Genomic DNA, 27,043 nt, shown 5'->3' on the forward strand with positions numbered 1-27,043 from the left:
TGTTTATTCCATGAGTAATCAAGAGTCACACCAAACATATTTTAGTTGCACACAATAATTTGTGGATTTTAATTCATTACATTTATCCATTAATCCATATCCTTGTCTTTCAAAATATCCAGATTGCATGCTTCAGGATGAAGAAGCAGTTAGAAATAGTGGCCTATGAAGGGCAGAGCAATCCTCCCCTCCCCATCCCAATACCCAACCCAATGCTTTCAGGGGTTAGGATTCAGTGCAGCTGCTCCTCCCCTTCACTGGGATCCCCTGGGCTGTGCCAGCAGGGGAGGGGGCACCTTCAAAGAGGTGCCAATCTGCCCAAAGTGTGGAAGAGTGCATGCAACCCCTGGCAACAGCTGCTGCAAAATGGGGCAGGGCAGGTGACGGATCAACTGCATACAAATTGTGTCCATTTCCTGGGCAGGAGCCCAATCCAGACTGCATTAACCAAGGAACTGGTGCAGTGAAAAGGGAATAATATATATATACACCTCCTTCTCTCTCTCTCTCTCTCTCTCTCTCTCTCTTTCTTTCTTTCTCTCTCTCTTTCCCTCTCTCCTTCTGCTGTAGATGTAGTTTAGCAGGGGGCAGCAAGGTTTATCTTGCCTGGGCCAGATTGGTCCCACAGAGATCCCTCCATGGGCTGGATTGTGTGTGTGTGTGTGTGAGAGCACGTGTGCCCGCGATTTTCAGCACTGCGGAAGTGAGTCCCTGCATCGCGCAGCGTGCAAGCAGGCGACTCAGTTCGGGGACGGCTCGGGGGCTGGTCAAACGACCTCTGTGGGCCGCTTCTGGCCCATGGGCCTTAGGTTGCTGACCCCTGTAGTGGAGAATCCTCCACTGCTTGCCTTCCTGGTTAGACAGGAAATGCATTGTAAATGCAAACACATCTGCAGATGTTGTAGAGCTGTAGTGAACAAAACTGAGAGGCAGTGTTTAAAACTGGGATTAGGATCATGAAAGACGATAATCTGTGTTGTTTTTGGTAGCCTTCCAAACACTGCCCTGGGACAACTGGAATTCTACCCTGAGGAAAGTGTTGCCAAACAAAGTGAATTTGCACAACCCCCTTTCTAAAATCTGGCTTTTCAAGGAGGGGTGATGGTTGCAGATCCCTGACTAGAACAGATGGACTGGGAGTCAGAGAGGACAGGGAATGTTTCTGAAGCCCATTTTGGCAAGACCAAATATAGTTGCATCATCACAACAATCTTTACAGCATTTCCATAGAGAACAGATTAAAGATTTGGATATCTGGCCTTACTGAAACACAAAAGCATTAGTTGACTTTCTAGTTTTGCTGTGCAGATGGAAAGTCTTCATGGTGAGAAATGGCTCCTAAAGAAAAGGAGTGTTCTATGGTAATGGCAGCAAGGAATCTACATTTATAAAAGGAGGAGAAGCCGAATGAAGGAAAATGCCTTTTTAAGCAGAGGTTGGATGGCCATCTGTCTTGGGTGCTTTAGCTGAGATTCCTGCGATATCATTCTTATTAGTGGATGCAGAGGCCAATAAAGAAGAGGCCTACAGAGGCCTCCGCTGCCAACCGATGGTGCCCTTCTCCCAACCCCTTCGCTTACCTGAGAGAGAGAGAGAGAGAGAGAGAGAGAGAGAAGCCATCCCTGCATGCATAGAATAGTCTCAGCAGGGGTGAAGGCCAGTTTCCTGAGAATGGAAATCAGTTTCTTATTATGGCTTCACCATCGTCAAGCTTCTGAAGGCTTCAAATACAGTGGTACCTCTGGATGCGAACGGGATTCGTTCCAGAGCCCCGGTTGCATCCAGAGCAGAATGCAACCCGCGTCTGCGCATGCGCGGGTCGTGATTTGCCGCTTCCGTGCATGTGCATGACATCATTTTGAGCATCTGTGCATGCGCGAGTGGCACAACCCGGAAGTAACCTATTCTGTTACTTCCGGGTCACCGTGGAGCGCAACCCGAAAATGCTCAACCCAAAGCTACTTCAACCCGAGGTATGACTGTAATAAGAATTTGCAAGATCATAACAGGTGATTACTCATCCTCTCAGAAAAGCAGAAGTTTCAGAAATAAGAAGCGGCTGAGATACGGTGCAATGACATGTACAAGACACACACTGTCTGAGGTTGCTCACGCATGCCATGCAGGTACATGGGAGGGGTCCTGGTGGGGTCCATCGCTCACTGATAGAGCACCTCCTTTGGGGGGAAGGTCTGCAGCTCAGCACCAGAGGGCACACCTGTCCATTTCATTTCCCCTCAGATTCTCATTTTCCTAAGCCTCAGTTTCGTCTTCCACATGTTAGGGAGATTGCTGGTTACTTAATGGCCTAGGTAGGCTGGTCAGTTTACTGAGGACAGTCCTCTATTCTGCCCACAAGGCTCTATGCTATGGTTACCAGACGTCCCCATTTCCCGGGGACAGTCCCCGGATATACAAATCTGTCTCCAGACAAAATCCATCCCCGGAATGTCCCCGGATTTCATTTAATCTCCCTAGATTTATATTTTGTAGGGAATGAATGTTGTGTGATTAATTCAACGGCACAAGACACATCATATGGGGACTTCCAGCGAGGCAAAATGGCGGGCGCCATGGCAGCGAGCAGCTCCTGAAGCCAGCCAGAGCCAACTGCACTACCAGGCTGGCAGACTGCTGCTGCGGCCGCCACTGCCAAGGGGGAACTGGGGATGCCCGGTACGTCAAATGGGGGGACCGCTGACACCCCCTGTGACCCAAATCAAGCCAGGCACAAGAGTGTGTGGCCAACTGCCCAGTGGAGCTCTGGTGCCAGGAAAACCCTGGAGAGAAGGAGGAGCAGAGGAGGAGAAGGAAGAGAGAGAAAGAGGAAGGAGAAAAAAGAGGGGAGCCCCAACCTTACCGTGCCAGTGCCGGCACCACTGCTGAGGAGGAGAGGTAGGAGAGCACCAAGAGGGCAAGGACACATGGCCAAGCCCAGGCCTGACCCGAGCCCACTCCATGGCAGCTAGCGCTCCAAGAGAGCAGGCCGGGGTCCAGAATAAGGTCGCATGACAGAGGAGACCACAGAAGAGAAGATATCTTAATTTTTTAAATAGCTTTTTAAAAATATCTTTTCTCTCTTTTTTTAAAAAAAGTGTCCCTTGATTCTTTGAAAAAATCTGGTAACCTTACTCTATCCACCCTTGCAAGGGGCAGATTTAGGACCATGTGAGGCTTTTTTACAAGCACCAACCATCTTGAATACTGTAATAGATCTGTGGTGCTAAATGTTTAGGTACAGTAGTACCTTGGTTTTCGAATGTAATCCATTCCAGAAGACCTTCGAGTTCTGAAACATTTGAAAACCGAAAACGCAATAGCCAACAGCTAGGCCTCGGGATCTTGCACTCGGCGGAAGTCACGTGGCATGTTCGACTTCCGAGGCGTGTTCAAAAACTGAAGCATTTATTTCTGAGTTTACGGCATTCAAAAACCAAAATGTTTGTTAACAGAGAAGTTCGAAAACTGAGGTACCACTGTATAGCAAATATCAGGATTTAATTAGAACTTCTTTGTTATAACTGGAATATGTTATAAGACAGCTTCAATGTGTCTTAGAAAGGAAGCTATGCAAGGGTTTAATTAGTGTTTATGTGTAAAGACTGTGTGTCAGACTTTGAGATCCATGGATTTTGGAATATGTGTACCTACCTCTGTGTATCAGCAATTAGCATGTGAAGAGTTAATTAATCTATGTAAATGTCCTAAGTGTGCACCAGTCTGTAATCCTACTCCATCAACAAGTGTTGATGAACTCAGGGGAACTCCTTTGTTACGTGACACCTGCGGGGATTACTCATTAGTACTGAAATCTTGGCCCTGTTGCCATATGTAAGGTGAGCATTCCACTTCTCATTATATGTGGTACATTTATGGCACCAAAATTGTGTCCCTGGGTCTTCAGTTGCTCATCTTGCTAATGACACTGTAATCTCTGCATTGTGCAGAGGTCTACCAAATATTCTGGAAGAACAAGAACCAGGGATTTTCCTTGTTCTTGTTTAACTCATGTTTAGCCAATGTTTAACTCATACTGCCCAGAAAATTTCCTGGAGAGTGTGTTGCTCAAGGTGGCTGATGTCTAGTCAAAGTCATAATTCCTGTGTGCTCCTTCAAAAAAAAGAGTAAGCCATTTACAAGGGGTATTCATTCTCTTTGGAAGAATCCCAAACTGAAGTGAGCAGGTTGGGAGAGTCAGAAGCTGCCAAAAGTGAAGGGGGTTCCCCTCTGAATCGGTCTGTGCTGGATTCCAGAAGGTTTACGTTCCCCGAAATTTAAGACCTATTTGCAGTTTTCTCAAATGAAAACAACACTCATGTTCTCCAACAAAATGCCAGGGAGTGAGGATGGAAAGGATGGGGTGAAGTTTTATGGCAGACAAGCTAACAGAAGCTAATTATAGTGGTACCTCGGGTTACAGATGCTTCAGGTTACAGATGCTTCAGGTTACAGACTCCGCTAACCCAGAAATAGTACCTCAGGTTAAGAACTTTGCTTCAGGATGAGAACAGAAATCGTGCTCTGGTGGCGCGGTGGCGGCAGCAGGCCCCATTAGCTAAAGTGGTACCTCAGGTTAAGAACAGTTTCAGGGTAAGAATGGACCTCCAGAACAAATTAAGTTCTTTAACCCAAGGTTTTACCAAGACTCTCCAATTACAGTGCTTTGGGGAGTGATATGGAAGCAACATATCAGAAAAGAGCACAAAACTATGGTGTGTGTATGAAGTGAATCCTTTTTTATCCTCCCACAATTCAGCTTTAAAGGCACTTGGCTCAACCACCCTCCCCCGTCCTGCCCGGCACAGCTGTCTGAAATCTGGCAGATTTCATACCCTTAGAATTCCATCCATTTGCAAATTCCATCCATTTCTGCTAAAACATTTTAAAAAGTCATAGGCTGTTTTCCTTTTTAAATAAACTTTAACTTTAATTAATTTATATAGTTTTAAAAAATAGTTATATACTGCAGTTTCATTTTTAAAAACTTAAATTAGTTTACAACACGCACACACACACATACACACATTCCCATCAGTTTTGCCTTGTACAATATAGTTTTGTATGTTATCTTTGGTAACCATTTTGTATGTTATTTTTGTAGATGTGGCACATAGAAGTGAGTTATCTAAATTTCTGTTTCTACAACACAAAGTTAGATGACTCACTCCTTTTCGCCACGTTGCATTTGAAAAGGTTAATAAGTTAAGTTCACATTAAAATGTAAAACGACTCAAATTTCTTCCCCATCCACATAAGAGGAGAGTGTTCCACCTGTGCTCCAGTAATTCACATAGCACCTTGAATTAGCCTCTTGGACTTTTTCTGGTTATATAAATGTAGTGGATAGTTAACTGGCAGTATCACACAGAACTGCTTTAAGAGCAGTATTTCTTACTTAGTTTCACTAAGGTCTCCTTTAATGTGGTTTGCATAGAATTTTTGTAAAGGTTTTGATGGTAGTGCAAATTTATTTGATCTGGCTACAGTGGGCTTCAGAATTGCTCAAACATTGCCAGATACTTCCAGCAAAAGAACGTTAGGCATGTTTTGTTCCAGTTAATGAGGCATTAAGATTGATGGGAGAGGTAATTAAGGTACAAGTCTATAGGTTCTTGAATGCTGCTTAAGCAATTAGCATCCCCAAGGAACACAATCTGAAGAGGAAATCTCCTTCCATGTAGAAGGCAAAAGTCCTCAACCTTCCTGGGCTGTGAAGGTCCATAGATAAAGATCAAAGAGAGGAGGGCTTTACTCATGTTTGCTAGAACACTCACAGATCTTCCGCATGATTCCCCGCCTTTGTGGACGCTCAATTGTGCAGAGAGACCTAATGAAATCTTTTGAATTTCATTTTTTAAAGTTAACCTTTATTTTATTTTATATATACAAATACTTATATACTCCAGTTTTGTAAAATAAAAAATTAAAGCAGTTTTCAACAGTTCAACAGTTATATATATTCAATAAAAGCCACACAGCAAATTTAATTCAGAAATCACCAACTAACTATTATAGAAGTTATGTTATTTGTCTGCATGAGTGTTCAGCAAAAGTTTAAAAGTTACAGCAGAGAACACCTGCTGAATCTCAAGTGGAAGACTGCACTGAAGGTGGAATTGTGTTGACAACAGATGGGGGTAAAAAAGGTAAAGGTAAAGGTACCCCTGCCCGTACGGGCCAGTCTTGACAGACTCTAGGGTTGTGCGCCCATCTCACTCAAGAGGCCAAGGGCCAGTGCTGTCCGAAGACACTTCCGGATCACGTGGCCAGCGTGACAAAGCTGCATCTGGTGAGCCAGAGCCGCACACGGAAACGCCGTTTACCTTCCCGCTAGTAAGCGGTCCCTATTTATCTACTTGCACCCAGGGGTGCTTTCGAACTGCTAGGTTGGCAGGCGCTGGGACCGAACAGCGGGAGCGCACCCCGCCGTGGGGATTCGAACCGCCGACCTTTCGATCGGCAAGCCCTAGGCACTGAGGCTATAGCCCACAGCGCCACCCACATCCCTTAGATGGGGGTGGATGGTGTCAATTTCAGTTTCTCATTTATCAAAGCCCATGTTCGGTTTGCCACATCTCCAAATCAGCCTGCAATTCTTAGTGCCCCAATGAAAATCTGCCACCATTTTAGGGTTCACTCAAACTAATGTACAAGTTGGTTTGCAATTTTGCATAATACACGTTTTCCAGGCAATTTAGCCTAACACTGTGTTCTTGTATTTTATTTCAAGTAACATATGTAAGATTATGTACACTTCCCCTAAAATGTGAATTTTTGTACACATCATTCAGACTGAAAAAATAAAATAAGCCCAAATTTAAAAGAACCAATTCTGCTTGCTACATTTCCACTTCAGAATGCAAATGTAAATTAAAGGTAAAGGTAAAGGTAAAGGGACCCCTGACCATTAGGTCCAGTCGTGGCTGACTCTGGGGTTGCGGCGCTCATCGCGCTTTACTGGCCGAGGGAGCTGGTGTACAGCTTCCGGGTCATGTGGGCAGCATGACTAAGCCGCTTCTGGCGAAACAGAGCAGCGCACGGAAACGCCGTTTACCTTCCCGCCGGAGCGGTACCTATTTATCTACTTGCACTTGACGTGCTTTCAAACTGCTAGGTTGGCAGGAGCAGGGACCGAGCAACGGGAGCTCACCCCGTCGTGGGGATTCGAACTGCCGACCTTCTGATCAGCAAGTCCTATGCTCTGTGGTTTAACCCACAGCGCCACCCACGTCCCACCAAATGTAAATTAAGGTAAAGGTACCCCTGCCCATACAGGCCAGTCTTGACAGACTCTAGGGTTGTGCGCCCATCTCACTTAAGAGGCCAAGGGCCAGCGCTGTCCGGAGACACATCCGGGTCACGTGGCCAGCGTGACAAAGCTGCATCTGGCGAGCCAGCGCAGCACACGGAAACGCCGTTTACCTTCCCGCCAGTAAGCGGTCCCTATTTATCTACTTGCACCCGGGGGTGCTTTCGAACTGCTAGGTTGGCAGGCGCTGGGACCAAGCAACGGGACCCACAGCACCACCCGTGTCCCTAAATGTAAATTAGTTAGGTCCATATTAAAACACGACATTTCTTCCCCTTTCTGTACAGGAAGAAGAGGTTTTTTTTGTTTGTTTTTTGTGTGTTTTTGGTGGGAGTGGTCACATTAATTCAAATAGAAGGAGGCGTTCTCTTTGATTTTGCCTCTCTTTGATTTTGCCTCTTGGGCATATATAAATGTGATAGATTCCTTGCTCCCGCTACCGCAGAACACTCCTTTATTCTAGCAGCAAGAAGTGCTTTCTGTCTACACAGCAAAAAGTCAAGATGGTAAGTGGATTAATGCTTTTGTGCCTCAATAAGGTCAGTGATCCAAACCTTTCACCTGTTGCAAAGGCTGATGTGGCAATGCAAATTTATTTGCTCTGACTAAAATGGGCTTCAGAATTAGGGTGCTCCCTGTCCCCTCTGACTCCTGCCAGTCAATATCAGAATCCTAGTCATTAGTCACACAGTTCAGCTTTCTCCAACTAGATGCCTGCCAGATGTTTTGGATGACACCTCCCATAAGCCCAGACCTGCACAACTGTATGCCCATCAGCATCATACAACTATGGGGGTTTTGGCTCATGGGAGTTGTAGTCCAAAGCACCTGGAGGGCACTAGGCCGGAGAAGGCTGTCTTAGCAAACCTGCACCTCATGTGCTTTCATGACGCAACTCACGTGTGTCTCTCAGTCTATGCGTTTAAAAAAGCACATTCGCTAGAAAATTATATGCAATATATACACCTTCAAAGAGAATATAAAAAATTACTTTGGGCGGGGGGAGGAAAATCATATCCACCATACTTGGATGGAGTTAGGCCACGCTTCCATAGAAAGGGATTCAACTAGATTCTGGGCCCTGGTGGCAAAAGGGTCAAGAGAGGCAAACGGCCCCATTGATAAGCAAAGTACCTCTGTGCAATGGGATGCACACTCTTCTTCTCTCTTCAATCTGTCTAGCCTAGGAACCTCCTTGAATTCCCATTATAACATAGATACTCCTGTGCTATCTTCCTGCCCTGAATGGGACCCAGTAACTGATGATGAAATAAATGTCTTGATTAACTCCCTTCCTACCAAAAAAGCTCCTGGAGTATACGGTATATGTTCCCTGGGTAATTATTAAAACAAATCCTGGCTGGTGGTCACCAGTCCTTGCTTCATTGTTTACCCATATCATGGGAAAATTCTCCAAAGGTGGGGAGTAAGTGTAATTGTTCCCATTCACAAAAAAAAAGGTTCCAAGGCTGACCCAAAGAATTTCAGACCAATTAATCTACTGAGTACCGTGTCAAAATTATACTCAAAATATCTATTGGGTAAGTTGGGAGTCATGAGCTGCTGAAATACAGTTATTGCTGAAGAACAATCAAGGTTTCTGAAGGGTAAATCCACAATAGACCGATGTTTTGTCCTTCACCTTCCACAAAATGGTAGGAAAGAGTTGTATGCCGCTTTTGTGGATCTTATTTTTGCCTTCGACCTGATAGAGAAGGCAAAAGTTAGCCTCCACCAATACTGACAGAAGGCTGCTCTCTTTAATTCAACAGCTGCATACCCATACTTCGCTTAGGGTTAGACTTGGAGCAAATGGGTTGCTAGGGATGCCTCTTAGCACACTTTCTTTTCAATTTTTATATAAATGATATTGTTCAAGAACTAAGTGGGCTAGAATATTTTCTTGTTTCTATTCAGGATGTCAAACTCTCAGTTCTTCTGTATGCCGATGATTTTGGTTTCTGCAACCTTAATTGGGATGCGGAGATGAGGAAGTTGAATGTATTTTGCACAAAAGAGCAGTTAACAGTCAACCATTCTAAAACTGAAGTGGTGATTTTGGGGAAGAAGAGAAAACCTCACAGATGGAGCTTGGACAATAAACCTATTGAACAACAGTGCTATTATAAGTACCTGGGCTTGGGTTTTAATTCAAATTTGTCCTGGAAGCCACACCTACTTGCAGTTAATTGAAACCCTCTCACTCTATTCACTCTTTATTACAGTTTTCCAGAGTTCAGGGGGGGAGTTTAGTTGCCCCCACAGTTGAGGTATTTCAAAAGAAGATTATGCCAGTACAGTGCAGAGATTTGGGGATATAGTAATGTCCTCCCCTTAGAAATGGTGCAGAACTCTTTCCTGAAATCACTGTTGATTGTCCCCAAAGGTACACCTGCCCCCTTTTAAGAGCTGAAACAGGGCTAATCTGCTTACAAACCAGTGTGCATGTAGTGCTAGCCCTATACTGGCTGAAGCTGGCTAGCATGAGTACTACCAGGCTCCCTAAAAATGCTTCCGAGAGCAATTGCATTTTATACCCTGAAGCTCTTGGGCAAACTCAGTCAGTAAGATTCTCCGTTATTATGGGATTAATGTGGACTCCCTACCAAATCTTGCCTCTAACAGAGTCAAACAACTCATCAAAGAAAAAAACCATTTGGACTCTAAATGGTGGGACCTTCATTTACTTTCACAGATGGCATACTCATCCTGGTATCCGATATAGAAAACATATTTTGGGCTGGAGCCGTACTTCATTAATCTCACGCTGGCACCACTTAGAAAAGCATTTACAGCTTTGCGTCTTCAGTGTATGCCCTCTGCATATCTAGTGGGGAGATTCAATAACACCCCTGTGCACCAAAGACTCTGCATCTGTGAGTCGGGAGACACGGAGGACATTCAACCCCATTTGTTACTGTGCCCTTTATAGACAAAAATTCCTTCATTACATCCTTTCCTCTCTTTCCCCTTGAGCAAATCTCTATTTTGCTGGCTGGCAATAACATATTTATTACTGCACAGGTTGCATAATTTGCCTTGGCTGCAAGTAAGTTGAGCGCTAGGCACCAAGACACGTATCGTAAGGGGGAGTGTGAGATGTGGAGTGCTTAACTTATGCAGGTGTGATTTTTGAATTTTTGCTTTGCTGTTGTTTTAGTTTTAAATCAATTATTTGTATTCTATGCATTGTGACCAATTGTGACAGCTTATAGCTTTTAGCAATAAATATTTCATTCATTTATTAAAATGTAAATAACCACAAAGTTGTAGTGGAGTCAAAGCTTAGTGTAAACTTTCAAAGCAACTGAAAGCCTGTTTTGCTGAATTCTTCCCCCTTCCCCTTCCTCTTTTTCAGAAAGTTGCTCTCATCCTGATCATGTTATGCATCACCTGGCTGGGCAAGTGCCAGGGCTCCTGTGTCCGAAACATGAATAAAGCAGAAGTTAAAGATGGTAAAGTTATTGAACAGCCTACTGATTTGTGCAATTGATTATTTCATGCTTGGCTTTTTTTTTTAAAATAAAAAATTGACCCTGACTCAGGATTAGGGATGCGAGAGAAATTCCATTCAGTTTGCATTTGAAGGTGAATCTATCAAATTATCAATTTCTAGAACAACTTGAGAAACAAAACAAAGTCTTCCTTTGCAATCTGCAGTTATATGAATTTTGCAAGGCAGTTCTCCAAGCAAATAGTGTTTACAGAAATGCATATGCTAGGTAAAAGTGTGTGTAAGAATGAATATATTAGCAAAAATATAAAAATAAATGCAATATATTGGGAGAAATCACTTGCAAAAAAGGGGACATTAGTCAAAACTGCATACAAAATGTGCTCATTATGAAATATTTGCACTAGCAATGTTGAACAATTTTCATGAAGAAAGAGCAGGGCCTGCACACTCAAGCAAGCATTTCCATAGACTTCAACCTACCCCTGCTTGCTGGGACAAGGCACCAGATGGCCAAATCCATGGAGATCCAGGCTTGGGCTGAGTCAGGTTGAGACAGCCCTAAATTGCCCTGGGTTGAATCAGGCCTCCAGAGCAATGAAAAGCTGTCAGGAGACAGCATGACCAGAAGGAAGACTGCAGAGGTCAGCTTCACCGCCTTGTTAAAAGCAACAGCTAAACATTAACTCCCCACCCAAATTGATTCAGGACTGGTTCGTGGGTGGGAGGGTTGATTCCTAGATTGGATCAGGTGAAGGGTGTTTTAGAAATTCAAGCATTCTTTTGGATTCAGTGGCAACAGCAACAGTAGTGGAGAGGAGTTCACTGCTCGAACACAGCATAAAAAACAGTGACACATTCTTTTAGCAGAATAACATAGCATAAGCAAGATAAAATACTTCCCCCTTCAGTTATCAGAAGCACCAGAGAATAATAAGAGAGATTTTAGCTGGCCAGTACACAGCAGGAACAGATCAGCGCCTACGTCAAAGCTCAAAGGTCAGACCCTATCAGGAAGATTGACATCCCTGAGAGGCTGCATGCTGGCTGGACTGACATCCAAAGGTCCCCCCACACCCTGCCAGCACTTATCCCTGAAGCACATTAGCAAATCAGGGCAATAAAGCAACCCCTGAGAGTCCTAAAGGGTGTAACCTTTTAGGATGGGCCAATAATGAAGCAGGAAGACTTGTATAAACCAAGAAACCTATCTCCTCAGTATACAAAATTCTTCCGCAATAGGTTTTCCCTATAGAGGGGAGTGTGTGCACAGCCTCACGATGTACCAGGAACTATTCTTATTTCCTGATCCATGCACTTGATCAGTTACCATCCATATTTTGGTCCTTTGGTTTGCCTTCTGGGCATACCTTCTCAAACTGTGTTTTGCAGGATTGCCAGAGTTGTCCTCCTTCAGTATCCAGTCCCCTCTTCAGGTTCCCTAAAAATTAAAGATTTGAGTGGGCAATGGTGTGTATCTTCTCTTTCCCACAGGAGTGGGGAATCTGTGGACCATCACTCTCACCATCCCCAGCCATTAATCACGCTGGTGGGGTGGAGTCTAAAATGCAAATTGGAGTCTAAAAGGTCCAGCTTGTCCATCCCTGGCCTAATATACAACTTGGTGAATGCACACACATGCACCCAAAGGCACCAGCCAGACCACAACCTGTCGTTCCATCAACCATTTCATCAACCACTGCAGCTGCAGAGGTGTATTTTGAAACCATCGGTTGTGGTCATGGGCATCCATGCAGGCGGGGGTGGGGAGAACCACTGCCCTCTCTCCCAGATGCCTCGTAATTTCCAGATCCCCATTTTTATTTTTTAAAAGTGGGAGGAGAGTGCATTTCTAGCATTTATATAATTTGAACTTTCAGGTGCTATTCTTCTCAATCTTGGGAGATAAACTAGTCTGTTCCCCCACAAGCAGAGAACAGGAGCAACTGGGACTCAGAAACAGGCTGTCTCCCACAGTGGGAAGAGCCAGACTGGAGAAATAAGCTGTGGGTGCTGTTACAGGCTGGGCAACCATGAGAGTGTGGTGCCAAGTGGTGACAATTTCCCCAGGTTATCTTCTGATTTGAACAACTGCTTTTTGTTGCATTTCGGAAGTGCGGGCCCTGATGTCGATGAAACTGACCGTGTTCTCCCTGCCATCTCTAGGGTCAGTCATTCCTCCAGATGGATGCACTTCTCCTTTGGATGGGACAAAACACGGAATGGGGTCTGAGTGGAATGGAGCTAACGGCATGAAATGCACATGCAGCAGAAGCGGAGCAGAATGCTGTGACTCTGGGTAGGAAAAAGTAAAACATTGGCACTGGGCCTATTCATGCATTGCCCACACTGGCAGGGGGAGAATCTCCCTCTGTCAGTGAATAGAGGCTTGCTCAGTTATGCATCAACCTCCCCCCCCTCCAAAAAAAGAGGACACAGATTTACATGTGCTACTTTATATTTATAGGTGCAAATTTAGAAACAGTTAGAAATACAAGGCATTATCATCATCATCATCATCACCATCCTGCCGTTCCTCCCCCAGGAGCCCTTGGCAGCAGACAGAAGTAGAATTTAATAGAGAAACAATGCAAATATTTTAAAACAGATTAAAACATTCTAAAAAGATCTAAAATCAATTGCACCTTTAAGAAAACATTATAAAAAACAATTTAAAACATTCTTTCATCCAAAGCTCTTAGGGCTGCCTGGAATAGTATTTTGAAGCTACCAAATCGCTCTCCCTTCTGACAATTCTTAATCTTTAAACCAACGCAGCTTTTTCAACAGAGGGCACCTTCAAAGAGAGGCCTGTCCTCTGTATAGCGGGACCCGTGGAGGCTGGTGCCCATGGAGACTGGCAGGGCAGGCGTCAGGGAGGCCAACCGGAGGAGGCACCAAAGCAAATGGCTGGCAGAACTGGAGCTGATGGTAGAGCCAACTCATTGCCGTTTTATTCCCCTACTCTTCCCTGCTGAGTTATACAAAGGCAGCACTGAGGGCTTATCCACATGTACCTTTTGCCCTGCTCTTTCCTGGCATGGTCCATGGCTGAAAGCACCATTTTTTTGCCTTGGAGCTTCCCCTGCAAAAACCCACACTTTAAAGCTCAAGCGCAGCAAATGGTGATTTGGGTTTTTGTCGAGGAAGCTCCGGAGCAAAAGAAAGGGCCACTCAGAGACAGAGCTTTAAAGCAGGGGTCGGCAAGGTTTACCTTACCTGGGCTGGTTCACTCCAGCAGAGATCCCTCCGTGGGCTGGATCACGTGTGTGCATGAGCGCACCCACGATTTCCGGCGTCCGCGTCTGTGCAGACATGATTTCTGGTGCCGCGGAAGCGAGTCCCCACACACCGATTTAGTGCAGTGCGCAGGGACTTGCCAAGAGGGCGGTTCGTAGGCTGGTTAAACAACCCCCGTGGGCTGCTTGTGGCCCATGGGCCTTAGGTGGCCAACCCCTGCTTTAAAGCATGGGCTGTGCCTAGGAAGTGCAGGGGAAAGTAAGTGTGGAGAAGCCCTGAGACAAAGAAGACTGACAGGCAGTGCCATTCCCTGGAGTGGCTGTCAGCAAGGAGGCAGGCGCTAGCTGAGGGCCTCCTGAGTTTGCCTTAATGGACTGCCCGCCACTGAGCCGTGAGTAGCCCCTCTTGTTGGTGTTGTGGCACCACATTAAGATTGCAATCCTGCATAGCGATGCGCTTATCGAATTGACTCCCATGATCTATCAAGCTGAACCAGGGGCAAAGGACATGCAGTTAGAAGGGAAGGACAGGGTGAGCAGAGGGATTTCTTTTCAGGACCAGAACAGAGCAGAGCTCACACATCCCTTCCACACAGAAGTCCACTTCTGGTTAGCCTTCTCCATTTCAGCCACATGTTTAGGACCTTGGCTTTTTTGTTGCTGTTGGTAAGCAACTGGGAGGCAGAAGCACCTGTATTTGAAGAACTGCTGCAAATCACTAGGGGAATCAGTCTGCCAGTAGACCTTGATCTACCTTCTGCCCACACACCAGGGGAAGGCAAGCTGCTGAACTCCACGTTCAGCTCCTACTTTCACCAGTCCTGACCAGCATAGCTAATAGTCAGGGGTGATGGTAACCTTGTTGGCTACTCCCAGTGTATACACTTAGTGCCAATCCACATTTGCCTGAAAAATCCTGACTTGCTTTGCTTGGTGGCTCCATCGGTGCACTTTCTACTTCTGTCCTGGAACCATCTCCAGGAAACCAGGTTTCTTTGGGCACACTTGGGTTGTGCATCGTCAGATTTTTCTGAGTATTATCTGCCTTGCTCCACCCTCTGGGGGGTCAGTGTGGGGGTTACCTGTTGCTAAAAGGTAAAGAGAATAAGCTAAGTTTCCAGGACTCTTTGCTCCCCCCTCCAAATATGTTATTAAGAGGGTTTCTGAAGGCACTCTAGGCTTCTGGCCTTCTTGCTCCAAACTTATCACCTCTGCATTCTCTAGAACGGCCTTTCAATTTTTTAAGAGGGAAGGTTTTGCAGTTATGCAGAAAGATGTGATACGATCAGAACGTGAGTGTTTTATTGCAGAACAGGGTCATCTGGAAAATGAGGGGGAAATCCCAGGTCCCAGACAGGCAATAACTGGGGGGGGGGGGGAGTTCAATGGTGGGAAGCTCTAATGAAAAACTATTGCCAGGGAGGGGGCATGGGAAGAAAGGGGGGAGGTGGGAGGAAACGGCCCCTGCCAGATCTGCAGAAACTTCAAAGAAAGCTATTCACAAGCCCTTCCAAAATCAGTTTGCGTAGACAGGCAGAGTCCCCCAAACACCGGGCGGCCCCCATGTGGAATAACGACTCAAGACAACATGCTATAGGATTAAAATTGGCCACAACTTTATTATGTTTCAGATGTGGGTAGACCTTGGCTCAGCCACTGGGTGTTTATCCCTCCCAGTTCCCCACTGGGGATCTGTGGAACTTCAGGGTTATCCGGGGGGGGGGGCTGGCTCTGGAGAACATATGTTCAAGCAGAGAGAGTCTGCCCCCGTTACGGCACCGTCGCAGGGGAGAGCAATGACGACCTCTAGGCGTACGGTCAAAGCCTCCCCTCAAACAACCCCTTTAACGGGGAACCCTGGTATCGCCGCCGCAAAGAGGAAGGGGGCGTGGGTCACCACTGCACGCCACCCCACCCCCCATTCAGGGAAGATAGACTAAAGGATTCCGCCCAAGGCCTGATACCGCCAAAGTTGTGCCGTTTTGCTACAGGAAAGGCAAAACCTGCCAATGCAGGGAAATTCCTTTCCGGCCCTTCAACAGTGACCCTGACGTAGCAGCGCCCACGTACCTGTGGAGAAAAGGTTAACCTGCAAAAGAAGTCTTAACTGAGGGTGGGTAGGGTGGGAAAAGCTCTGGAGCCAACTGGCAATTCCCAGGTAAGATCTTCCCCCTATTGTGTGGGCAGGGTGGTCCCTCCCCCTACCTGGCCTGATCACCTTGGCAACGCCTGCCCAGGCGGAATTCGGCAACTGACTGAGGTAGGCAGAGACCTCCAGGTATCTCACCTGGGGGAGGCGAAGCCAAGCCTGTGCTAATGGTGCCGCGTAGGGTCCAGGGGCTGCGTGCGACCACGCAAAGGGCGCCCCCCCCCCCATTTAATGTGGGGAGCGGTCATTATCAAGTGGGCCAAATCTCTCTTCAGGTTTTCTGGCAAGATCAGATTTTCTCAAGAAACTTATGGCACAGCTGCAGAACAGCATGAAAAGCTCTAGGACCCAGAATAATTAGTTGGCACACAATACGATCAAAATACAAGTCAAGCGAATGTGAATGTGGACTTACGAGTAGGCAGGCAGAGACTGCACTGAAAGATGTTAGCGATAGCTAAACTGGTGTGTCATTTTAGAGCTTCTTTAAAGGCTGTTGCAATTCAAGACAAGCCTTGTTTCATACTTAATGCTTCTTCTTTTATTAGCAAACATGGAGCCAAGGGGAAATGATGATGCTTCGCAGCTGAATTTTGAAGCTATGAAGGGACCCATCACAACTGTGTTTTGAAGCTATACAAACCTATTCCATTCCCTTCATGTTAGAGAACCTGAATAAATCAGTCAATGGCTTCATCTCTGCCTCTTTTCTTCCACGAGTGCCAAAAGGATGAGTGTATCTTTATTGAATGATATGGTGGGGGCCTCGTCAGGTGGAGGGTCTCTCAAAGGGTTGGCCTGGGTCAATTTTTCATGTGTCCATTCCTACAATCTTTCTATTTCCAAATTTAACTGTGGATTCTGTTTTCTAAATCTCTTAGAAAATCCATACTTAAATACTATTTAAACGTGTGCTTTACCACAATATCCATGTTTAAATGTTTTATCTCAGCTTCTAAACACCTTTTATCAAAAATTAACAAATCTAAAAATGCATTTTAGGTAGGTTTTTGAGCCAAGAACTGAATCTCAGGTTTTGTGAGAGGAACAAAAATCGAAGTGTAATTATGACCCATGTATTAGTTTGGGAAGTAAACTAAGGAGGATTCAGTCGTGTGGGTTCTGCTTTGCAGGGGCTTTCCTTGGGGCAAAGGCACTGCAAAGCAGACAAGGCCCTGCAGCTTCGCTTTCCTTTTTCCCAACTGACATTCCTTCCCACCCTTCTTCCTACCCCAACCTTCTTCCCATTCACCTCTCCTTCTTGTCTGATGCCCCACCCCCTGGCAGCCTAGGATCACTCCGGGCAGCCTGGGGTGACCCCCTAGATTGGTCTGGTTCCAGGGTCAGACTCTGGTAATCTTTGGTAATATGCGCCAAGTGAGCCCAAAATTTGGCACCCCAAAACGGATCTTCTCAAATTTGTGCCCCCTTGGCTCAGCGCCCTGTATAGGGGAACCGCTCACTGCACCCTAAATCTGGCACTGCTGGCTCTTGAATCAGGATTTGGTGGAGTTGGGCACACAGCCACAATCCCTACCTGACAAATTCACTTTATTTCGGTTTGTTTCCTCTGCCAAGGGATACTGAGGTCTCCCAAATCTTGGCCGGTGAGGGAATTAAGACTCCACCAGCCTCAGAATGCAGTCCTTCCATGGAGCTTCTTGCCTTCCAAAAGTGGGAGACATTTAATCTACAGGTTCAGAATCCCTGGGAGGGAGGTGGGTGCCACATTTATGAGTGTCTTTGTTCTATGCACAAACTCAAGTGCATGCAGGGTATGTATGCAATTACTCATGCATTCACCACCCATCACTATTATAAGTGACAATGCACAATGTAACATACACACAAAGTATCTGTTATTTTTGTAAGCCACTTAGAGACTGTTTTAGTATCAAGCTGTATATAAAGATATGAAATAAAGAAAGGATAAATAAATAATATTGTGGAAAGGCTATTACATACCCTGCCACTGTCTTCTCTTTAGCCTTTCCTCATAGGGCTTGTTTCTATACTGCTGCTGACTATATATGCCCCCCACCCCAATATCATGAAGAAACGTGGTCAGAGATGCTCATTCAAAGAACCAAAAAGAAGGAGACATCCATCATTTCAAACCAATAAGTCTATCGCAAAATCACACAGATCAACTTTTCAGATTACATGCCTTTGTTTATGGGTCGCAAGATGTGTAACAGGTGATTTGTGGGACCACGGGGGGGAAAGTATGTCACATCACTAGGTTTTCTGGGGCAACCTGTCTGTCCTGTGACTCTGGTTCCAAATTCCTGCAGTAAACACTCCTAGATGCCTATCCAGCAGCTGGCCTAAGGTCAGCTGGAGAAAACGTCAGACTAAGATGCTGCAGGTGACAAGTCTCTGCTCGCTTGACAGGCTTTTTCATTTAATAAATTTATAAAGGGCACAAAAGGTACAATTTTGAAACAATAACAGAGTAAAATAAAACTTAACAATACATAATTCCAGGGTGGCAGTAAAGTTGGTAAAATTTATAAAAGCAATGAAAACACTATAAAAACATACTGGAATGCCTGGGCAAATAAAATAAAAACAAGTCTTTGCCCTCAAAAAGATACCAAGACATCCTATATGAGAAGAGCTACGGCTGAGAAGCACACAAGGTTGCTATTTAGCAGAGATCCAGATATTTATTTTATTTTATTGCATTTGCATGGTTCTCCCCTTCTTCATCTAGTCCCCACAACAACCCTAAGAGGTAGGATGGACTGAGGGGCAGAGAGACGGGCCCAAGGTCCTAGTCTGACACTCTAACCCCTACACCACACTGCCTCTGAGGGGACATGCACTGCTATGGTGCTCCAGTCCTCCTTGTGGGCTTGTCATAAGCATCTGGTTGGCTTATGTGGGAAAGAGTGTGCTCTACAATTCTATTAAACAGGCAAATCCCGTGCTAGGGATCATTAGGGAAGGCACTGGAAATAAAGCTGCTGATATCATGAAGCTGTTAGGCAAATGTATGATGCGATGGCATTTGGAGTCCTGTGCACAGATCTGGTCACCTCACCTCCCAAAGGATATTGTAGAGTTGGAAGAGGGCGGCCAAAACAATTAAGCAGGTAGAGAAACTCCTCTGCAGGGAAAGGTGGGTGGGTGGGTAGTTTAGAGAACTGGTAGGCCAGAGGCAGCATCAGAGAGGTCTGTGCATTTATGCAGAGCATGGAGAAAGTGGAGAGGGAAAACCTTCTCTCTCTCTCGCTCATAACAATAAAACTGTTGGACATCCAATGAGGCTGAACGTTGGAAGATTCAGGACACATAAAAGGAAGCATTTGTTCTTACAGCACATAGATTAATTATGGAACTTTCTCCCCAGAAGGCAGTCATGGTCACCAGCTTGGGTGGCTTTGGGCCAAGTGGACCAATTCATGAAGGAGAGGGCTATGGGGGCTACTCACTCTGATGGCTCGGATGTCAGAGGCACTATGTTTCTGAATGCCAATTGTTGGAAACCACAGGAGGGGGGCGCTGTTGTGCTCAGGTCCTGCTTGTGGGTTTCCCATCAGCCTCTTGTGGTTTTTTAAAAATTCTTTTTCATATTTTTTAACATTACAAACATCAATTGAAACAAAATAACAAACTCCCCCCCCCCGTGCGGTTTTCAAAATGTACATTTTTTTATATTTACCGCATTTGATTACATTTATCTAAGTTTAATTTAATCCTTTTTTTTAGTCTTTTGGTTTTTGCAAATTACAAGTGTTATAAAAATCCTGCTAACGTCTTTAAGTGTTTACAATGTTCTTTAATATAGTCTACGTATTTTTTCCATTCTGTATTAAATTTGTTGTCCTCTTGGTGTCTGATTCTTCCAGTCATCTTTGCCATGTCAGCCTATTCCATCGCCTTCATAATCCACTCTTCCTTAGTTGGTGTTTCCTCTTCCTTCCATCCCTGGGCGTAAAGCATTCTCGCAGCTGCCATCATAGACATAAACAGTCTTTTCATATCCTTTGGTAATTCTTCTCCTATTATACCTCTTTAAAAGGTATAATTAATAGATAGATAAATAAATAAATAGTTTTTAAACAAAAGTTATATTAAACATTTATTTCAATTCATTATATATAATTTCCCAGAATGCCTTTGCCTTTCTGCATGTCCACCACATGTGGTAGAACGTGCCTCCTTTCTCTTTACACTTTGAGCATATGCTAGTATTATTTTTATATATTTATGCTAGTCTTACCGGGTCAAATACCATCTATACATCATTTTCATATAGTTCTCTTTTAACGTACAGCATGCTGTAAATTTCAAGTCCTCCTTCCACAGTCTTTCCCAATGTGCAAATAGTATATTATACCCCACATCTTTTGCCCTGTGGATCATTAATGATTTTACCTCTTCATCTTTAGTTTCCCATTCCAGCAATAATTTATACATTCCCATCAGCCTCTTGTTGTCCATTGTGAGAAAAGGTAAGAGGAGGCATGATAGAGGTGTATGAAATCATGTCTGGTATGGAGAAAGCAGGTAGAGAAAAGTTTTTCTCCCTGTCTCTCTCACAGAGATGAACTCGTGGTCATCTAATGAAACTGAAGATTCAGGGAAGATGAAATGACGCATGCTGCCCATAGTTAAATTATGGAAACATCTCACATGGGAGGCAGTGATGGCTACCAACTTGGAGGGCTTGAAAAGAGGATTGGACAAGTTCATGGAGGGTAAGGCTACTAACTCGGATGGCTGTGTTCTCCCTCCACTTTCATGAGCCGTAGGCCTCTCAGTAGGCGTTGTGTTGGCGGCTGTGAGAACAGGATGCTGGACTGGGGAGGGCCATTGGCCGGATTCAGCAGGCTCTTCACACAATGCATAAAGTGATGGAAGCTGCTCCCACAAGATGTAATGATGGCCACCAATCTGCTAAATTTAGGTAAGTGTGGATTTTGAAGGTGGCTGTATTTCAGTTCTCTTACTGTTTTGGAAAGTGCAAACCTGTTAAATTTGGGGTTAAATGTGAACTGAATCAAATTTCTTTCCCCCCCCCCCAAGAGAAAGTGGTAGCCACTTTCACCCAAGAGTGGCCTCTAAAAATGCCAGGAGCTGGGGGGGGGGTTTCCTACTGAGGAGTGCTATTTTTCCCATTACAATGAAGGGGAAAGAATGGGGGGGGGACTATGGTACACAATCAAACAACATTGTTAATGTCCAACAAAAGCCGGGGGGGGAAGATATAATTCTTTACCACACCCGGAAAAGGTGTCAACAAAAATGCCAGGTGGATCTCATTAGGAGGGTGTTCCACAAAGCATCAACAATTCCCGCTTTGAAACTGCCTGGCTTCAAATCCTGACCTAGTATAAATTCACTAGTCATCTTCCTCTCAGCCCAAATTCTGTGACTCTGCCCCGACCCAATCCAGCTAAAAGAACTGCTATTTGCAGTGCTCAAAGTTGGGCCAATTCTGTCTGCCTGAAAAGCATGGTTGCTTACATCCATTTCATCATGCCCTGCTTATTCCCACCCTATCCCAACTCTACAGCCCTCGTTGTCAGGTAAGTTATTGTCCCCAAGCCATCTCCCCCTCAAATGACACCCCATTTCAGGCCCCTCTCCTCAGTGGGCAGCCCTCTCTTTCCACAGCCTGTTGTTGTGAATATCTGGCGCTAAACATCATGCAGGCTTCACTTTGCCAGTGATGTTTTACAAGCTGTTCCTGTTCTGGTTTCTGCATGTTCTTACCAAGAAACAGATCTGAAGATGATTCAGCTGATAATTCACCTACTCTAGTGTTCTCCGTGCAAAGAGAAAAAAGGCCCGGCTGAGACAGAAGCAAATGTTTTCTTCAAAACAAACATGATGTGGGCACAACAGTACACCACGAACACCAGGTCAAGGGAGACTTTCCCCTCAGCTTTGCCTCTCCACCTTCTCCTTCGTATAAATGTAGGCAGTGGATTCCCTGCAGGCTTAAGCAAGGGACACGCTCTTGCTCTCCACTGCTGCCAGAACCAGGCCCCGCAGGGAGACTTGGCCAGCAGCACATGGAAAGACCAAGATGGTAAGCAGCACAATGCTTTTGCACTAAACTATATCCAATGGTTTGCTGAATCTGGACTAGGTAAAACTGTGCAAAGGCCACCCTAAAGTGGATTTACTTCAAGGCAGGGGAGCTGCAAAGGCATTCAGAATTTTGATGCAGTACATCAAAGACTGGAGACATTATATATATATATACTTGTAAACTACTCTGATACTTTTGTATGAATAGCAGTATATAACAATTATGTTCAAAAACATACAATAAAAACATTAAAATATTAAAATAAGAAAACTATTATGGAAAGGTGTGTTTTTAATAAGACTGATGGAATAGAAAATTTTCAGGAAGCATCTGAAGTCTGAAACAGAAGGCACCTGCTGAATCTCTGTTGGCAGAGTATCCCACAATACTGGACTTATGACACTAAATGTTCAGTTTCTTGCTGTTGTCAAATGAGCCTTATCAACCCTGCCGATGATCTCAGGGATTGAGCTAGGACAGAAGGGGTCCCTGAGTTACCCAGGACCTTAGTTGTTCAGAGCGTGGTAAATTAAGTGAATGGGCAGCCAGTGCAGATGTTTTAACAGTGGTGTCCCATGTTCTCAGCCAGATGGCCCCATCTGCATTTAGTCCATTATGATGCTTAGGTAAAGGTAAAGGGACCCCTAACCATTAGGTCCAGTTGTGGTAGACTCTGGGGTTGCGGTGCTCATGTTACTTTATTGGCCGAGGGAGCCGGCGTACAGCTTCCGGTTCATGTGGCCAGCAGGACTAAACCGATTATTTACAGAAACATTGCAAAATTAATGAATGATAGAATGATGTTTGGATTGAGGTTAAGGGGTTTTTAGCAATAATGTTTGAGAGAATATGTAAAAATGGAATGTTAACAGATGGAAAGATAAAGTTAAAATTTATTAAGATCAAAATTAAGATAAAGGTAAAGAGGGAAAGGATTTGCTGAACAAACAATTGAATTGGAATACAAAGAGGGGAGGTGTGGGGAAGTCCGAGAAACAAGCAAATGTAAGATATGTTCTGAAAGATGGAATTGTTTTTAATTGTTTTTATTCTATTTTTTATATTTTTTCTTTTTCTTTTTTGTGTGTTTTTTCTGTTATTTTGTGAAAATCTTAATAAAATATTATAATAATAAAAAAACGCTTCTGGCAAACCAGAGCAGCACATGGAAACACCGTTTACCTTCCCGCCAGAGCAGTACCTATTTATCTACTCGCACTTTGACGTGCTTTTGAACTGCTAGGTTAGCAGGAGAAGGGACCGAGCCATGGGAGTGCACCCCGTCGCAAGGATTTGAACCGCCAACCTTCTGATCGGCAAGTCCTAGGCTCTGTGGTTTAACCCACAGCGCCACCCATGTCCCTTCATTATGATGCTTAGTCCTTCTAATACATGTCTGCTTCTGCCTATTCTGTTTTCTGTCTGATTATTACTTCTTACTAAATCTCGCCAATAATCATGGGCACAGCCAGGATGCTGGACCAGGTGGGCCATTGGCCTGACCTAGCAGGCTCTTCTGACGCTCAGGTGTTCTTAAGGAGCTTCGGTGTTTATCTGATCTGGAGGGAAGGAAATAGGGTTGCCTTTGCTGCAGTACTACTTTCCCTGATTACAAAAGCAGGTATATAAACTGAAGTTATTTCTGACATTGCTCATTCAATGATTGGCCCTTCCTTATGTTTTCGTTTAAAAAAACAACAACTTGGGCATGTAAGTGATCATGTGGTTTTCCTGATAGATCCAGAATTTTATGTAGACACTTCTCTCGATTTTTAAAAAACCCCTTTGCTTCTGTTTCAGAAAGTGATCTTCCACCTCTCTATTTTGTTCATCTTTCTGGACTTGTGCCATGAACATTGCATCCATAATTCCTTTACCGCGGACAATAAAGATGGTAATATTTTCAAACACTCTGTTAGTTTGGGCAGAAGGATTGTTCCATAAGGAACAAGGTGGTCCTGGTACAGGTGGATCCGCACCATATGTATAAAACATATTCAGGAACTTAGCTTCCCCCAAGGAATAATGGGAACTGTAGTTTGTTAAGCTTGCTAGGATTTACAGTTCCCATGGCTGGGGTGTCATTAGCTTTAAATGCAGGGTGTGGCTCTATGTGTACCTTGACCACTTGAAGTATCTGCTTTTAATGCAGATCTCACCCAGTTGGGGTTTCAGCTGAGCAAGGTGGGCTAATTATGAATTCAGGTTCCAGCAAGGGTAGCGTGGCATTTCAGCCAGGTGAGGCAAGCAAAACAAGGTCATCTTCCAGCAAGGCAAAGCTGAAATTAAGCTCCAATCAAGTGGAGTGGGAAGCCTTCTAGATCTCTCCATATGGAGCTGTGGCAGCAAGCGGACACAGACTGAGGCTGCACCTCCAGCCATCAAAGTCTCTCCAGTGACCGGGGCCTCGCCTGCTCCAGCAAGGCTAGGAATGCAACGCCCTTAAACTGGGGAACTGCCAGCAAAATGGGCTCCTTGTGTGCTAGAGCTCCCAGGACAGTGGAGGCGTTCTGGACCAATTCAAAGGGCAGCTGCTGCCTCACCCACTTCCTCTGCATTTTGTTCATGTGTGGAAAATGCCATGTGAAAAACTTTCTGATATAACTACTCAGAGACTCCTTAGCATCTCTGTAATCCCAGAGAAAGCAAAATATATATCAGCCTGGTCCCAACTATGGCAACCAGAAAAAGTCAAAGAATAGGCTCTGCCCACTCACTTTTGAGCAGGGCACACAAGGGAGGGAAGGTGGCGACTGCACTGCCAGGGAAAAGTGCAGCCAGCTTTTACCCTCCCCTTTGCCGGGCAGTGATAGGCCACTTCATGTTTGGATTTCATGGGTGACTTCTGACCACCACCGCAACCAACAGAGGAGCTGATGTCACTCAGCGGCCGCACGGGACACCCCACCCCCACCCCCCGGCCACACTGGACTGCAATTGCCACACCTGGTGAATCAGGTAAGCGGTCCTTTCCAGCCTTCTATGCTAGGAAAAGAGCTCTGAGCAGCAGTTCTAGCTTATCTGTTTGCAGGGAGATTAGGCAATGCTGGCTGTTTAATGACCATTCGTTCTTATTTGTTTGTGGGAGATTAGATGATGTTGCATCAAAGCAAGTGTTACTATCCCACACAACCCAGTACATTTCCCCATCACTTTCCTTCTCTCAGATAGTCCAGTCTTTTGAGGAGGTGGGTTTGTTGTGGAAAACCGCCAAATCAACTTTAATTGTGCAACCTGATCTTGCCGGCATGTGACTGAATCCCACCTTAATGTGACAGTTGGAAGCTCCCTCTGACATTACTGATTTATCCAAATTATGTCAACAAGATTATATCAATTGTATCACTTTTGAGGAGTCTCTGCTAGAGAAATAAAGGTGGTTTATCTGCTATACCTCTGTATATCAGGTTACTATCAAACGTAGAAGAGCCGTATCAGAAAAACAAACAATCTGGCAACTACAACTTGATTGTAGTGATCATTGTGATGAATGGCGGTTTCCCCAGATATACCTATAATTTCACTGACACTTGGAGGCTTGACACTAACGCAGAGGAAATTGGTTCCAGGTGAATGTACTGATTCTTATGATGCAAGCAAGCATCCATCTGGGTCAGCATGGAATACATCTGAGTGCATGAGTTGCGAGTGTAATAATGGCACCATGAGCTGCTGTTCCAGGTAGGCATGAGCTTCCAAATTACTGATCTCTCAGCAAGTGGGTTTCCAAAAAACCCCCACCCAACCCCAATTGCCGTGTGGCAGAGATTTGGGAGGAGGGTACCACACAACCCTCTCGGTTGTGACCTTCCTAACACACCACCCCCTCCGCCATGCAGCAATCAGCCTTGGGAATAAGGCTTCCGTTGTTACCAGTGTAAGGTTTTCCTCTTAGGGTTAAGAGGGCTAATTGCTGGAGCAAGCAGGGTTGAGATGGGATAATGGTGTGACTCCACAGGCAGGCAGCCTTTTGTGTTTTCAAAGACAGAGCTGCATTCCATACTGGGATATTAACTTGCAATAAACATTCAAAAGTTAAGCTGTATTTAAGTCAGCTTCTTTTAAGTCACCATCTATCAAAAGGGGTCGATTTAGAGAGGCACTTAGCAAGGTTTATTTTTCTGCTTCATCTTTATTGGTGATGTTTCTACAGAACTTCAATTAGCGCACAATCAAACCTCAAGGTCATTGTAGTACAAAATGGGGGGGGGGATTGCATCGCATGCCAGCATTAAAGCATAATAATGAGTTTAGGAGTGCTGGTGAATTTAGCTACAACATATCATTTATTTTGTTTAAGAAAATATATTGCCGCTCTTCCCCTGTTATCACAACACTCATAAAATAATAAAAGTTTAAATTAACCCCAGATTCATTAAATTAACATTGAACAAAAATGTTTATATTCTGTATTGGGTGGGGTGTAATTTTATAACAACCTTAAACATAAGAGAATTTTTACTAAATCTTGGCTCCTAGGAAAAATGAGAGCTCAAAAGACTGTGGGAAGTAAAGACGGAAGTTATGTTTAAACATGTTTTTGTTTTTTAGATATGGTGCCATTGCTCACTTAGAAGGATGCACTTCGTATCTCGATAAAGAAACGTGTACATACAAGTCTCATAAAATTAATGACCCCTCAAAACCATGTGATGTACCTTAAAAACCCAGCCTGTCTTCTTGTCATGTTTATATCAGGACATGAATAAACTGAGTGATTGCACAGCTCTCGGTCTCTGACTTCTTCCTTTCAGCAGCCAACAAACTAATGTCTTTATTTTCACTGTGTGGAGTGGGGAGAGGTCTCAGGGCCAGGCCAGGCCATTTTGCAACCTGAGGTGGGACC

General features: G+C 44.7%; 1 protein-coding gene and 1 long non-coding RNA gene across 2 annotated transcripts in view; both read left to right on the plus strand.

The window, feature by feature from the left end:
- The window catches only part of LOC310683942 (small serum protein 5-like), a 95,633-nt gene that overhangs the window by 41,783 nt on the left and 26,807 nt on the right, over positions 1-27,043 (plus strand). The gene's annotated exons all lie outside the window — the stretch shown is intronic.
- On the plus strand, positions 22,008-26,925 carry LOC310683419. The gene is made up of 4 exons (XR_014514408.1): positions 22,008-22,194; positions 23,998-24,091; positions 25,767-25,878; positions 26,749-26,925. It is a non-coding gene; the product is annotated as an uncharacterized lncRNA (long non-coding RNA).

Source organism: Podarcis tiliguerta, assembly GCF_965153285.1.
Source record: "Podarcis tiliguerta genome assembly, chromosome: 8".
Taxonomy (NCBI): Eukaryota; Metazoa; Chordata; class Lepidosauria; order Squamata; family Lacertidae; genus Podarcis; species Podarcis tiliguerta.